Raw genomic sequence first — 17162 nt, 5'->3', positions numbered from 1 at the left:
GAGTTATGGAAATCACACAATGGATAGACATGTTACTGATATGCAAATGATGAAAAAATAGAAACTACTGTAAATTTTCAAAACCTCAAGAATTATTCATTATCGATCATGAGTTCCTCATGCAGAAATCCCCGCACTTACAGCTTTGGCTGCTATCAATGAGGTTATTAATGGGTAGTAATGTCCTGCAACACTGAATGCACTCAAGAAAATCCTCAACATCCACTGCTGGCAACTCCTTTTGCCACTGTAGCGCCCCCACTGCCGCAGGGCCGAGGGGTACCCGGTACCGGGCCTCTGAGTCTCTGCTCTGGGGTTGTCACGGTGGCTAGACCCGGTCCGTGACCCTGCTGAGGGGCGTACAATGAAGGTGGAGAGAATGGTGGTGATGTTGTGGTGGCGCGGTGCAGGTTAAATAACGAGGACACCAGGTTGCAGTCTCTTTACCTCTTTACTGAAGGTCCCAGGATCCTCAGTCCGGAATACGGTTAACCGGGCTGCGCAAGTCCGGCCGGTCCGATGGCACCTCCAGAGTTCCCTTTGCAGGTGGAAATCTGTGCCTACCTTCTAGTGCTTGTGTGTTGCGGTCCTCCCCTGCTGTGCTCAGGGGATAGTCCCCACAACTGTTGTGTCTGTTTCTCGTGTTCCCTCACAACTGGATTCTGATGTTCTTCTTCGTCCCCCAGATGATATGGCTAGGACGCACCCGTATGATGGGTAGGCTCGGAGCTCTTCCTGGACCCTAGTGTCGCCCTTCTCCTAGTGTGCCCCCTATGTCTTCGTAGGTGATTGGTGTGAGACAGCCCGCCTATAGCTGACTGTCCTGCTGTAGGTTTGAAGTATTGCTTGGAGCCTAATACCTCCTCGGCGTTCCGGCCACCGGCTACGCGCCTCAGTAGGATGTTGCCTCGTCTTACAGCACGACTCCTACTGGTATTTCTCCTTGTTGCATTGATCTCGTTTCTCACTCAGCACAATATACCTCGCTTCTTGTCCTTTCTTAGGGCACCGCCGCTATCTAGTGCAGGCGCGGTCCCGTAACGTTCTCTCTGTTCGCTAGGCCTCTGTCAGGATTCCACCCCTGACAGGGACCCCCCTGAGTTTCTCCCCGCAACACCCTCTGCCACAGGATCTTGCCTGTTCGATTCTTAGTCAGCTTCTGTCTAACTTTCTGCCTAACCCCCAGTTTTACCAGATTGTGAGGAGTGGCCTAATACATAGCACCCTTAGCTCCCCCTGGAGGCCAGACTGTGAAGTGTTTTGGTGACTGTGATACCTGGTCAGAAGAACTCCTTCAGTGCCATCAGACGTACCATAGCCCCCCTTAGCGGCGGAGCATCAGTACTGCAATGACCAGGACTCTGGGGCGCTGCACCACTGCCAACCAACATTGTCTCCGATGTGCTCAATGGGAGACAAGTCCTCAGAGGCTGCAGGCTATGATGTGTGGCACCCCAGGAGTCTGGTTGCCGCAGTGACATTGCCTCCCTCACAGGGGTGATGCCATGCCTGGAAGCAAGAAGGGATCCCCTTAGCAGGTAACACTGGCATGCAACACTTTCCTGACTCCAGACCAGAAGGAGGAGCTCTAAACCCAGTTTCAGGGGAGCTGCCCTATAAGTTCTGGTCTGGAGGCGGGGTTAGTTAGTCTGAGTCCTAGAGAGGGAGAGTGAGGCAGTGAAGGAAGAGGAAGCAAGTGTGGAGTGCCTGGGAGAGGAGCTGCAACTGAGCTCACTCCAGGACTGAGCGCAAAAGGCCAGACATCAGAGTCCATGTGTAATAATTATAGGGGATAACTCAGGAGACTCTTTGCGTGGAACAAGACAACTACAGGACACAGTTTTATAAGTGGTAAAGTCTATATTATCACACGGTGATTCAAACAGGTGCAGAGAGAAACTCAAGTCCACAACACTTGGTGCAAATATCAAATGCAGCTCAGCAGTCTATAGGAAACTTCAGAGGAAAATGCAATCATGCAGAAAGTCTGTGAAGCACAATTATTCTTGAGGATACTTGACACGAATAAGTCCTTGCTTAGTCCAAAACACAGATAGATATGCTTATAAGGCAGTTCAAAAAATATCTTAGCTCAGCCAGGGAGGTCTGGGTAATAGTCTCAGGTTCTTGCAGAGCAGATACAGCTTACATGTCCAGCAAATGCAGATGAAAGTAAACACGAGCAGCAGATGAAGGAGGATTACTGGAACTGGTGTATGCAACAGGAACTCAGAGCAGAGTAGCAGGATCACCACACAGGTTCACAGGAGCAGGTATATAGCCAGGGAGTCACCAGAGGTCAGGAGCTGGATGCAAGGCAGAATACTCTAGCACAGACTGAAGGCTGGGGTGGAGATTTATAGCAGGAAGACACAGTGCACATGAGACCAAAGACGCCATCTTGGAAAAGGACAGTAATGCACAAAAAGGTAATAAAAAATGTTCAGAGTCCTGACACCGTGGTTGTTTGGGGACTGCAGGCCCCGCAACTGAATCTGGAGGACAGGAGATTGCAGGTCTCCTGGCAACAACTGACACTCGAAGGCACAGCAGCAAACTAGAGCCCAGAGTCATCACGAGGGAGTGACACCTGGAAAGGGCTCGAGCTGCCTGTCATGCGGGCAGTGTTCCAGGACAGAGAGAGAGGGACTTGAATAGAGCATAAAGCATCAAGAACCTTGAAAACAGTGCAGTAGGGAGGCTTCCAAATCCACCTGGCTAGGGGGATTCTGAATTGTTTCCAGGCTGCCCAGATCTCCAATACCACCAGTTACCTGTGCTCCAGACTGTACCTACAATTAAAGGTAAAGAAACTACCAAATTATTCTTGCATTCCAATGTCCACCATCCCTCATAAACTGTTCTGATAGCCCTGGGGCCCCACTCCACCTGTGGGGAGCAGAACCATCCCAGCTGCATCACCATCATCCCCAGCGGTCCTTTTAAGCAGCGTCAGCCATCCCTGGCGGAGTACCACAGGTGGCGTCACGAATAATCCCCTTTTCCTATATAAACTTTATTCCTTTCCATCATTCATCCCTTTTCATTGGACGCCCAGGGCCACGGACGGGGTCACTGCTGCCATAACCACATTCTTTAAGAACTGGCCTGGAACCGAGTATCCCCACGGCCCTGGCCGGTGCTCCAGGTGCAGAGTTAGGCCAAGTGTTGCTGTGCTAAAAAATGGCTCCTTGGACACTATCACGTTCCCTTATGAAGACAGCTTCATGGCAATGCCCATGTGGTCTCCAGACCAATCTCTTTCTATCTCATAACCGAATGTCATGCAAGTACTGTCTGTTGGTTGGTGTAGGAAAAAATTGACAGAATGTATCATTACAGGCCATTCTTTGAATTTTAAAAGACCACATGGGCAATGCCATAAAGAGTCATTCACGAGGGAATGTCACACCAATCCTATTCCCAGGATTACGATGTGGGATTGGTTAATGTACAGTAGACTTTTCTAGTCTTCAGTCCATGTACACTAACAGCTTGGTATTATATTGATTGGGTTGTATACCCAGTATTATGGCCATTTCTCCAAAAAGTCCCAGGAACCTTTTCTCAACACCACAACACCAGGCAAAATGTTGCTCAAACTACTGTGAGCAGTCTGGGTGGTTTAAATGTGCTACCATTATCTACAGCGTCTCTGGACTTTTCTCCTATCAAGCACACATGAGATATCACTGGTCAGCAAGTGCAAAGGGAACTGCCAGCAGCGGATCTTGATTATTTGCTCAAGTGCATTCAACGCAGAGGAACACTCCTCGGACAGCCATAAATAACCTCTTTATAGCAGCCAAGGTGTGTAAGTGGGGGAATTTATGCTTGTGACGCTCATACTCAATACTGTATAAATTCAGATGTTTTAGAAACAAACAAACATTTTTTTCAGCATTTGAAGATTATTAACATGTCTGCCAATCCTGTCATTTTCATAATTCTACATTTTTTTCCTGTTTGTGTATGTGTATAAGCTTCAACCTGTCTACTACACCTCCATGAACTCCTGATACTCAGCAGAGTGCAGATGTGATTTAAGACATGACTTATAGGAATAATCTGCAAGTATGCAGAATTCGTTTTATATTTTAGCATCATTATTACCTTTACTTACTAATGTGAGAACTGAAGATGTAAATGAAAATGATCTACAGAAGACAATTTTAGAGACTTAATTGCACTGCTGGACATAGATACTCCTCACACTGCCATCATTAAGCGTGATGAAGAGTTTAACTACAGACATAAAGAAACATATAGTTTACTCACGGCGATCATTTTGCCTTAGAAAGATGTAAATGTTGTCTAATTCATCACTTACTAATTTGAAGACGTACTGTACAGCACGTCCATTGGTACAGCTAAAACACCTCAGAGAACTTGTAGAAAAAAAGAGTGATACCACATCATTGACTTCTAAATTGTTGGCATCAAAGAAAATGCACACATGATATGAATGTAAGCAGAGCTCATTAAAGAACATCTGTCACCTATGTACAGGATTCTGACTAATCTTTGAAGAATAGTATAAAGCACGCTCTGCACTTATTTTATATGTGACATGATAAAATTGCTGGGCATGAAAATTCTTTAGAGAATTAATTGAAAGGAAAAAAACTATTATTGTTGCACTCTTTTCACAAATTATCACATGTATTAGCACAGCGTATTTTCAGTCCAATTGTGATCTGACAAAATGCCATGCAAGTCAATGCATGCATGAAGATCACCAGATGTCATCTGAGTGCGGTACGATTCCTACGCACTGACACAATGGAGAAGATGGAGAATTTATTTTTTCTCAATCTTCTCCTCATCTGAGAGAATTGAACTAAACTATTATCGAACTCATTCATTTGCATAATCGAGCTGATGAGAGGGTCTATGGTCGTCTTTACCTGCCCTTATCGTGTGTTGGTTTTGTTCCAAACTGTCCGCAATTAATAGTATGGAAAGGCATGAAAACCCTTCAGACTTATGCATGATGTGAATGAATTTTATCAGTAAAGAAATCTGTTAAGTTTGAATGAAATTTCCAGTTCCTGGTGAATTCAAACAATTTGTGATTTAATTCTCGCAAATAACCAAAAACATAATTTGCCATTTTACACATTGCATAACATTGCATCAGCCATACATCACTCACATGACCTCCGATACGGTCTTGGAAACTCCACCATAATGCTTTTCAGCTATTAAATCGCATGGTATGGTGCAGCCGATCAGAAGAGGACTATTAGCCTGGGAATTTAGCAGCTTTTGAGTTATGATAGGGAGTGGACATCAAGGCTCACAGGTCAGCAATAGAACTAGGGAAAGAAACCCGTAAAACATTGAGCAAATGCTATAGACAATGTGTTGTAAAACTCCAGTACTCATCGCATCTTATCAAGACACACCATCTGGTATCGGGCCTCCTGATGAGCCGTGAAGGCGAAATGCCTTTGAGGCATTGGAAGGTGGGTGGCATACATTTCAGATGAGTACCTTGATATCCAAATCATAAATCATAACACCCCACTGCTTTAGGGGTGTCAGTCTCAATTGATCCACATTTCTTAAGGTACTTCTATGTGTGGCTATCACTCTATATCTTTGATTATGAGTACATTGTGATTTTGGGCATTGAATTATATGCCTTTATTTACCAGGTGGGATCAGATTTATAGACTGATTTGTGAGGACTATTATATGTCTGCATCTATGAAAGCCACCAGTGCCATGTGTACTTGAATGTTTTTAATTTTCCTTGGGGTATAGGGTCCCCTTATCTGCAGGTGTGATCTATGTTTAGCAATAGTGGTTCCTTAGGGTATGTGCACACGTCAGGATTTTGTCAGGATTTTGTCAGGATTTTTCATCAGGATTTGTAGCCAAAACCAGGAGTGGAACAATTAGAGGAAAAGTATAATAGAAACATATGCACCACTTCTGCATTTATCACCCACTCCTGGTTTTGGCTACAAAACCTGATGAAAAATCCTGACAAAATCCTGACAAAATCCTGACAAAATCCTGACAAAATCCTGACGTGTGCACATACCCTCAGTGTTCATGGGGACACAAGTTTGACTATAGGGTGCATCTAGGGAATCATAGAGGTAGCTATCGCTGAGCGGGGGCGCCACAACGCTACCCCCCTAGGGTGCCAACCTCCTCCTTTAGGAAGGCACAAGCTTAGACATAACACTAGGGATTCCTAGTACACTCCAAGGTTGTGTTGTTTTTTTCATGGTGTATTTCTTTGTGGTGTGTACATACCACCGGATGGTGGTTTTTAGAAATTAGCATTAAAGATTGTATCTTTTTAAGTTGGGTTTCTACATGATACCTCTTGATTAACTGTGACCCTAGGAGCTATATATAAATACTTTGATTAAAACTCCAGTACTGAAGAAGATGAGTTCAGTAGTCTGTAAATAATATCAAGAATCAATTGATAGGGGAGAGAAAGGTAGGGGAGGTGTCAAGCTGTAGTATTGCCAGACTCTGTGATTGATCAGTGATATGGTGTAGCTGCCATCTGTCCTGCTGCATTTGAATTACACATTTTTTCCTTATTCTTAATGCACCTGAAAGCAACAGCAAGCATGCACAATATTTGTTACAGAATAAAAAAAATCTGAAATCTGTGTCAGTCAGAGATGTGTACTTTTTTGTCACAATTGTACAGTGGTTTTGGATTTCGTGTGTAATACTTTTTTATGAAGGGGAAAATAATTGTCTTAGAAAAGAAAATGTCAACAAAATCCAGACATTTTGTTGTTTCTAACTCACAAAGAGTACGCGTTACTAAAAGCTACATCTATTGTAATTGTCAAATTATACATCAGTACATTCCACAACAATACAACGTCCTGCTGCAAGTGCTCACATTCTAGACGTGTATCTGACCAGCATTTCTGATTCATTTGTGCATTTTTAGCAAGTGAGGTTAAATTTTGTTAATCTTCTTTGACAACTCTGGCATGATAGAGCCAGAGAAGGCAGAGATAGTTGGAAAAATTGCAGATGGAATGGTGTATTTTATTGTTTGGTCATGCCATGATGCATTGGACACCTGTACTTGGTTTGAACAGTCAATCTATGTTGATAGTCCTTTTAAAAAGGACAAGTCTATTTTAGCACACCTGTTTTACTAGTCCAATTTGAAAAAAGTACAGTTACACTTTTAGCCTCATTTTGTATTCTGTACCTGTATTTACCTACCTAGTATTTTTTATTACATCTTCTATGGGAAAGGATGAATAATAGGTGTTGAAAAGATCATTGAAAGTTAATCATAGTGTTGTACAAAATTTATGGTAGAAGAAAATGCGGCAGTGGACGGTGTAATGTAAAAAACAAAAATATAACATACCACGGCTAAAAAAGTGGGAGCTGCTAGCAGTAGCATCATCACAGGTAACAATTGATCTTTTCTGACCTCAGGTAAGTGTATTAGTGGGGAGGAAGTGAAGAGCGCAATGGAATATATGCACATCGCTCGTCTCAGTTACAGTTTGACGGTTACCTCTGTTGGTGACACAGTCAGTGTGAGTTGGTTTTCTGTGCTGTGGTTTGCTGCAATTTCAAGCAATCTTTTACATTTTGGACTTTCAATTCCGTCAATGATACTTATGTCTGTTCTGATTCTTAAGCTATATTCACCCATCTATGTCCCATGGAGCAGAGACACGGACAGCTTTTTTTTAAAGTTATGCTCAATAAAACTTTAGCTGCGATTCTTCAAATAGTGGAGTAAAAGCTTTGTCAAAGAATGCAGGGTGTGTTCGAAACACAAACCTGTGTCTACCCTCATGATGGAATTTTTTAAATTCAATACATTTTTGCAACTTCTGAAGCTAGAACCCTTTACTTTTCCTCTGCACAGGCTTCAGCCTCCCTTCCCTTTGTACTTCTGTATCTTGCTCAGTGGTGATCGGGTTCAGCCTTCCTTACCTCGGCCATGTCTCTGAGCACTGATCACCTTGTACTTCTGTGTCTTGCTCATTGGTGGTCGGGTTCAGCCTTCCTTACCTCGTCAGTGTCTCTGAGCACTGAACACCTTGTACTTCTGTGTCTTGCTTAGTGGTGGTCGGGTTCAGCCTTCTTTACCTCGGCCATGTCTCTGAGCACTGAACACCTTGTACTTCTGTATCTTGCTCAGTAGTGATCGGGTTCAGCCTTCCTTACCTCGGCCATGTCTCTGAGCACTGAACACCTTGTACTTCTGTGTGTTGCTCAGTGGTGGTCGGTATCAGCCTTCCTTACCTCGGCTATGTCTCTGAACACTGAACACCTTGTACTTCTGGGCACTCCAGGAAGGTTGTAGCTCTGGAATATGACATCATTTGAGGATAATGGCTTTCTGATCACTTCATGTTTGATTCTTCTCGTATCTTTGTGTCATGCACCATACTAGTACTGCTCTGTGGGAGATGCGTTCCCACAAAGAGCAGTACTAGTACGGTGCACCGATCTCATGGCTTCATGCCGAGCGCACCATCAATCATGTGCGTGTGTCAGCTGTATGTGACAGCTGACACCCCACAGCAACACCGATCGTGGGCATTTAACCCCTCTAATCCTGATGTCAGTATTGACAGTGGCATAGAGAAGCTCCCTCACTGCACACTTCCATCAGGACAACGCGATGCGATCGAGTTGTCCTGATGGTGTCCATGGAGAACCCCGGCTCCAAGATGGCCACGGCGTCCTTCGGGGTCCTCCAGGTAAGGTGGCATATGAACGCCTGCTGAGAGCAGGTGCTGGCATGCCTCCATACCTGCCTGTCAGATCGCTGATCTGATGCTCTGCAGTGTAGAGTATTTGGTATCGCTGCATCCGTAACAAACTGCTCTATAAAACTGTCCCACTAGTTAACCCCTTCAGTGAACACCATAAAAAATAAAAAAGATGCAAAAAACAATGCTTTATCATCTTACCGCCGAACAAAAAGTGCAATAAAACGCGATAAAGAAGACATATAAATAAAAATGGTACAGCTGAAAATGTCATCTTGTTCCACAAAAAACAAGCCGTCATACATAACTCTCAGAATAAAGCGATGCAAAAATAATAATTTTTTCTATAAAATAGTTTTTATTGTATAAAAGCGTCAGAACATAAAAAAAATATATGGGGTATCGGCGGTATAAAAAAAAAAACAATTCCTGAATTGCTTGTTTTTGTTCATTCTGTCTAACAAAAATCGAAATACAAAGCAATCAAAAAATGTCATGTGCACGAAAATGGTACCAATAGAAATGTCAGCTCGTCCCCCAAAAAATAAGCCTTCACATGACTGTTGGCCGAAATATGAAAAAATTATAGTTCTCAAAATATGGTGACACAAAAACTAATTTTCGCAATAAAACCGTCTTTTAGTGTGTGACAGCAGCCAAACATAAAAACCCGATATAAATCTGGTTTCGCTGTAATTGCACCAACCAAAAGAATAAAGTTACCTAATCACTTACAGTACAGACCAAATGTTTGGACACACCTTCTCATTTAAAGATTTTTCTGTATTTTCATGACTATGAAAATTGTACATTCACACTGAAGACATCAAAACTATGAATTAACATATTTGGATTTATATACTTAACAAAAAAGTGTGAAACAACTGAAATTATGTCTTATATTCTAGGTTCTTCAAAGTAGCCACCTTTTACTTTGATGACTTCTTTGCACACTCTTGGCATTCTCTTGATGAGCTTCAAGAGGTAGTCTTTGGGAATGGTCTTCCAACAATCTTGAAGGAGTTCCCAGCGATGCTTAGCACTTGTTCACCCTTTTGCCTTCACTCTGCGGTCCAGCTCACCCCAAACCATCTCGATTGGGTTCAGGTCTGGTGACTGTGAAGGCCAGGTCATCTGGCGTAGCACCCCATCACTCTCCTTCTTGGTCAAATAGCCCTTACACAGCCTGGAGGTGTGTTTGGGGTCATTGTCCTGTTGAAAAATAAATGATGGTCCAACTAAACGCAAAACGGATGGAATAGCATGCCGCTGCAAGATGCTGTGGTAGACATGCTGGTTCAGTATGCCTTCAATTTTGAATAAATCCCCAACAGCGTCACCAGCAAAGCACCCCCACACCATCACACCTCCTCCTCCATGCTTCACGGTGGGAACCAGGCATGTAGAGTCCATCCGTTCACCTTTTCTGCGTCGCACAAAGACACGGTGGTTGGAACCAAAGATCTCAAATTTGGACTCATCAGACCAAAGCACAGATTTCCACTGGTCTAATGTCCATTCCTTGTGTTCTTTAGCCCAAACAAGTCTCTTCTGCTTGTTGCCTATCCTTAGCAGTGGTTTCCTAGCAGCTATTTTACCATGAAGGCCTGCTGCACAAAGTCTCCTCTTAACAGTTGTTGTAGAGATGTGTCTGCTGCTAGAACTCTATGTGGCATTGACCTGGTCTCTAATCTGAGCTGCTGTTAACCTGCGATTTCTGAGGCTGGTGACTCGGATAAACTTATCCTTAGAAGCAGAGGTGACTCTTGGTCTTCCATTTCTGGGGCGGTCCTCATGTGAGCCAGTTTCTTTGTAGCTCTTGATGGTTTTTGCTACTGCACTTGGGGACACTTTCAAACTTTTCCCAATTTTTCGGACTGACTGACCTTCAATTCTTAAAGTAATGATGGCCACTCATTTTTCTTTACTTAGCTGCTTTTTTCTTGCCATACAAATTCTAACAGTCTATTCAGTAGGACTATCAGCTGTGTATCCACCAGACTTCTGCACAGCACAGCTGATGGTCCAAACACCATTTATAAGGCAAGAAATCCCACTTATTAAACCTTACAGGGCACACCTGTGAAGTGAAAACCATTCCCGGTGACTACCTCTTGAAGCTCATCAAGAGAATGCCAAGAGTGTGCAAAGCAGTCATCAAAGCAAAAGGTGGCAACTTTGAAGAACCTAGAATATAAGACATAATTTCAATTGTTTCACACTTTTTTATTAAGTATATAATTCCACATGTGTTAATTCTTAGTTTTGATGCCTTCAGTGTGAATGTATAATTTTCATAGTCATAAAAATACAAAAAATCTTTAAATGAGGTGTGTCCAAACTTTTGGTCTGTACTGTATATCACACAAGGAGCATCATAAAAAATAAAAAAAACAAATTCTTCACATGCTGTTGATTTTTTCATTCTGCCTCCCAAAGATCGCAGTATGGCTTGGCACACATTTATCCTGCGCTCTGCGCTGAGCTCTTACACTGGGGTTTCTGTGTAAATCTGTGAAATACGTGATTCAGACAGAACCCCCCGGTGGAAAATTCCCTAAAATAAGGCAGATGGAGGCACTGTGAATGCCGTCTGACCTGTTAACCCCCAATGTCCATCTTTTTAGGATTGCATAAAAGTGCTGTCGACCACAGTTTTGTGCAGTTGTGAAAAAAGGAAACCACGGAACAGAGGCCAGATGGAGTCCAAAGTGAACCTGCTGCCTCATAGTGAATGGATCCATCAGGGGTTTCATCTGAATCACGTCACTCAGAGATTTAGGTGGAAACCCCAAAGTAAGTGGTCAGTGTAGAGCGCCGGATAACTGTGATCCCAAACGTTATGTAAAATGTTCCCAATAAAAGCTTCAACTCAATCCACAAAAAAAGCAAGTCCCCATTCAAGTCTGTCATCTGTTAACGAAAGTATACTGTAGGGGGCTTCCATGTTACTGGTAGCACAAAGGCTCTGGAAAAGTTAAATGGCTCCTCATTCGCCAAAAGAAATTCAGCAAATTCTCCACTTCCACATCGAAATGCCCCCCTCCTTTCTGAGCCCCAGTGTGCCTAAACAACATATAGCGCCCACGTGTTTGACATTTCTGTAGTGATGAGAGCCTGCCTAATTTACAGCTGTGTGTCTCCAGAAGCATGAGCTGGGCATAAGGTACTGGTCACTACAATGAGTTCATATAGATATAGCTTTATTAAGGCAATAGCAGAACAATATGTAAAAAAAAATTTTTGACAAAAAAAAATATTAAAAATATATATATTTATACATCAATTATAAAAAATGTGCAACGTGAGATAAAAAGGTACAAATAGTCAATAAAGGGTAAAAAATAACTGTATCCTATGACCGGAATAAATATAAATAAAGAACTGATCTCAGGCCATTAATAAGTGAAAAAGATTATTTTATATATTAAAAAAAAAAATATATATATATATATATATATATATATATATATATATATATATATATATATAAAAATGAAGAGGCACAATATATGTATATAAAAAAATGAGAGAAAAAGAAAGTGAAACACTATAAACAGTAAAATAGTAAAGTGCATAAAGTGTCGTAGCAACAGTTGAAGGGAGGGGAAGTTAATGTAAATACACAAACGTCCCAAAAGTGCATCAAATAAGCAACCAAAACTGTGAATATTATCACACAGTAAACAACTTGTGACACAGTGAACAATTAGATGATAAAGGAAAAGATTTGTGCCGAAAAAGGTAGCCTCAGTAATAAAACATGAATAAAATACTGCTATGATGCAGCTGAACCGGAGATCAAGCAAGGAAAATAAATTATATAGATCCGGACATAGGTGGTACCTTATAACTTGAGTCTCAACGTGCACACGCGCCCCGACGCGCGTTTCGGTATTAGTTCCTTCGTGCCTCTTCATTTTTATATATATATATATATATATATATATATATTTTTTTATATATAAAATAATCTTTTTCACTTATTAATGGCCTGAGATCAGTTCTTTATTTATATTTATTCCGGTCATAGGATACAGTTATTTTTTACCCTTTATTGACTATTTGTACCTTTTTATCTCACGTTGCACATTTTTTATAATTGATGTATAAATATATATATTTTTAATATTTTTTTTGTCAAAAATTTTTTTTTACATATTGTTCTGCTATTGCCTTAATAAAGATATATCTATATGAACTCCTTGGCTGTAGTTCTCTTCCTCCTTGATTTCCGTCTCCTGGGTTGGTGTTGTTCTTTGCCATTTTAGTGGTCTCCACTGTCTATTAAACCACACTCCATAAAAATTATTTTTATTTTTATTTATTTTTATTGTTATCTTTATATGCATTAGTGTGGTTTAATTTCCTTGTTGTTCTGGTCACTACAATGGCAGTTTGCAATTTTCTCTTAGCAACATCCACTGCTGCCTGTTTCTGGAAAACATGCATGGAGTCAGAATAGTCACTACATATGTAGATAAATTCCCAAAGGGTTATAATTTCCAAAATGAGGGGGGATTCTGCTTTTCTGGCACTTAGGGGCTCTTTATATGGAATCCACAAACCAGTCTAGGAAAATCTGTTTTACAGGAGGCAAATATAGCTCTGTCCCACCCAAGTATCTCTGTATGGCTAAGCAGTACTGTACAGCCACATATGGGGTATTTCTACATTCAGCAGAAATTGTGGGACAAATTCTGGTGCCATTTTTACCCATTTCCCAGGATGAAAATGTAAAACTTGGGTCTAACACACAATCTTGGTGGCAAAATGTAAATAATTAGGGTAATTTATAGGGGTTCTGCTGTTCTGGCACCTCAGGGGCTCTGTCAATGTAACATGGCACCCTCAAACAAGTGCAGCAAAATCTGCATTGTGATATGGCGCTCAGAGGTGTAGCTAGGGTTTTGGTTCAGTGGGGGGGGGGGGCGAAGCTTCTGAGTGGGCCCCTAACCAGGTAACCTTGATTACAACTCGGTGATGCGCCCTAATAGTGGAGGAGAACCTCAGCAGATGACTGTGCTGTTGCTGAAAATAATCTCTATGTCAAGACAAACATTGACATTACCGCCATATGGTCAGTGGTAGATACCAGTCCTACAGAACATATAAGAGATCACAGCACAGTTACAGATAATGACTTACTGCTGACGTTCTTTCTGATGGAATCGTTCACTTTTCTCGTCCTTTCCATCTGACCCAGACCGACATGACAACGTCTTCCAGCCAGGACTCGGTTGCAAAGAATACAACAAAGGGACATTTCACTTCTCATATTTTCAGCACGTCACCATCTACTCCCAACCTGCACAAACTCCTCATCCTGCTGATATCCCAATACTGAGCCGCTGCTGCCATATGTGTCCCTATTACTGCACCTGCTGTGTGGTTCTCTGTGCCCTCGAAATTCTAAAGCAACCCTCTAGAATATAGTAATGCTGGGCGCTAGTGCCCTAGAAAACAGTGCCCACATTTTGCTCCCTAGAAAGTAATAATGCCCTGTGTGCCCCTTTGACAGACACAGTAACCTGAGTTCCCCTATAACAATAAGTGCCCACTTAACATTGAATAATGTCCTGAGTCTCCCATGTACAGCTCCCCATACACAGTATAATGCTCTCTTATACACAGTATATTTCACTCTCACTGTATAGTACCACCCGCACAGTATACTGACCCCTTACTAGCCCTCAAACTGATTGATGGCTCCAACACTGTGTGATATCCCCTTCACTGTAATCCTCACACTGTGTGATAGCCCCCTCGATAGCCTCCCTGTAGTATAATGTGCCAGACAGTCCTCAATATAGTATAATGCACTCCCCATAGGCCTGTATAGTATAATGCACTCCTCATAGGCCTGTACAGTATAATGCACTCCCCATAGGCCTGTATAGTATACTGCACTCCCCATAGGCCTGTATAGTATAATGCACCACCATAGGCAGCCTGTATAGTATAATTTAGCCCCATAGGCAGCCAGTACAGTATAATGCACCCCCAATAGGCAGCCAATACAGTATAATGCACCCCCATTGGTAGCCAGTATAGTATAATGCACCCCCATAGGCAGCCAGTATAGTATAATGCACCCCCATAGGCAGCCAGTACAGTATAATGCAGCCCCATTAGGCAGCCTGTATAGTATTATGCACCCCCATTAGGCAGCCAGTATAGTATAATGCACTCCTATTAGGCAGTCAGTATAGTATAATGCACCCCCATTAGGCAGCCAGTATAGTATAATGCAATGCCATTAGGCAGCCAGTATAGTATAGTGCACCCCCTTTAGGCAGCCAGTATAGTATAATGCACCCCCATAGGCAACCAGAAAAGTATAATGCACCCCCATTAGGCAACCAGTATAGTATAATGCACCCCCATAGGCAGCCAGTACAGTATAATGTACCCTCATTAGGCAGCCTGTATAGTATAATGCACCCCCATTAGGCAACCAGTATAGTATAATGCAATGCCATTAGGCAGCCAGTATAGTATAGTGCACCCCCTTTAGGCAGCCAGTACAGTATAATGCACCCCCATAGGCAACCAGAAAAGTATAATGCATCCCCATTAGGCAGCCAGTATAGTATAATGCACCCCCATAGGCAGCCAGTACAGTATAATGTACCCTCATTAGGCAGCCTGTATAGTATAATGCAGCCCCGTTAGGAAGCCAGTACAGTTTAATGCACCCCCATTAATGAGCCAGTATAGTGTAATGCACCCCATAGGCATCCAGTACAGTATAATGCACCCCAATTGGGTAGCCAGTACAGTATAATGTATCCACATCAGGCAGCCTGTACAGTATAATGCACCCCCATTAGGCAGGCAGTATAGTATAATGCAACCCCATTAGGCAGCCAGTATAGTAAAGTGCACCCCCATTAGGCAGCCAGTACAGTATAATGCACCCCCATTAGGCAGCCAGAACAGTATAATGCACCCCCATTAGGCAACCTGTATAGTATAATGCACCCGATTAGGCAGCCAGTATAGTATAATGCACCCCCATAGGCAGCCAGTACAGTATAATGTACCCTCATTAGGCAGCCTGTATAGCATAATGCACCCCCATTAGGCAGCATGTATAGTATAATGCAGCTCCATTAGGCAGCCAGTACAGTATAATGTGCAGCGCCCCAGAGTCCTTGTCGTTGCAGTACTGACGCTCCGCCGCTAAGGGGAGTGATGGTACGTCTGATGGCACTTAAGGAGTTCACCTGACCAGGTATCAGAGTAACACATTACACTTCACATTCTGGCCACCAGGGGGAGCAAAGGGTTCTATGTATTAGGCCACTCCTCACAATCTGGTAAAACTGGGGGATGGATAGGAAGTTAGTCAGAAGCTGACTGGGTTGGATCCAGGCAACATCCTGTGGCATAGGGTGTTGCAGGGGAAGATTCAGGGGGGTCTCTGTCAGGGGTGGGATCCTGACAGTGGCCTAGCGAACAGAACAGAACGTTACGGAGCCGCGCCTGCACCCGTTGCGGTGGCATCCTAAGAAAGGAAACGAAGCGAGGTTTATTGTGGAGAAGTGAGAAACGAGATTGCAGCAAAAAGGAGATAAAGCCAGTAAGAGTCGTGCCATAAGGTCGAGGCAACATCCTACTGAGGCGCGTAGCCGGTGGCCGGAACGCCGATGAAGTATTAGGCTCCAAGCATTACTTCAAACAGCGGCAGGTGTTGTGAATTTGGTTTCTGGGCTCCCCCGGTGGTTACTGGTGGTACTGAACTTGTGTGCTTCATCTCCTCTGTTCACCTGTTTCCATCAGGATGTGGGAGTTTTTATTTAGCCTTGCTCCTCAGTCATTTCTATGCCGGCCAACAATGTTACCAGAAGCCTTTCTGTTGCATGTTCCTGCTCCTAGACTACTATCAGCTAAGTTGGACTTGTAGTCCTAAGATTGTTTTGCATTTTTGTTCCAGTTCTCTGTTTTTGAATATTTCTGAGGCTGGAAGCTCTTGTGAGCTGAAATTGCCACTCTGGTGTCATGAGTTGATATTAGAGTCTTAAAGTAATTTCAGGATGGTGTTTTGAAAGGGTTTTCAGCTGACTGTGAAGTTCCCTTTTCTGTCTTCCTACTATCTAGTAAGCGGACCTCAATTTGCTAAACCTATCTTCATACTTCGTATGTCATTTTCCTCTAAAATCACCGACAATATATGTGGGGGCTACTGTCTGCCTTTTGGGGAAAATTTCTCTAGAGGTAAGCCAGGTCTGTATTTTCCTCTGCTAGGGTCAGTCAGTCCTCCGGCTGGCGCTGGGCGTCTAGGGATAAAACGTAGGCACGCTTCCCGGCCACTGTTAGTTGTGCGGTAGGTTTAGCTCACAGTCAGCTCGAGTTCCCATCTTCCAAGAGCTAATCCTTTTGTATGCTTTACTACGGTCTCTTGCCATTGAGAACCATGACAGT

Source organism: Ranitomeya variabilis, chromosome 1 (genome assembly GCF_051348905.1).
Source record: "Ranitomeya variabilis isolate aRanVar5 chromosome 1, aRanVar5.hap1, whole genome shotgun sequence".
In the NCBI taxonomy this organism is placed as follows: Eukaryota; Metazoa; Chordata; class Amphibia; order Anura; family Dendrobatidae; genus Ranitomeya; species Ranitomeya variabilis.
The sequence above is the reverse complement of the archived record's forward strand: the minus strand, read 5'-3'. Positions refer to the sequence as shown.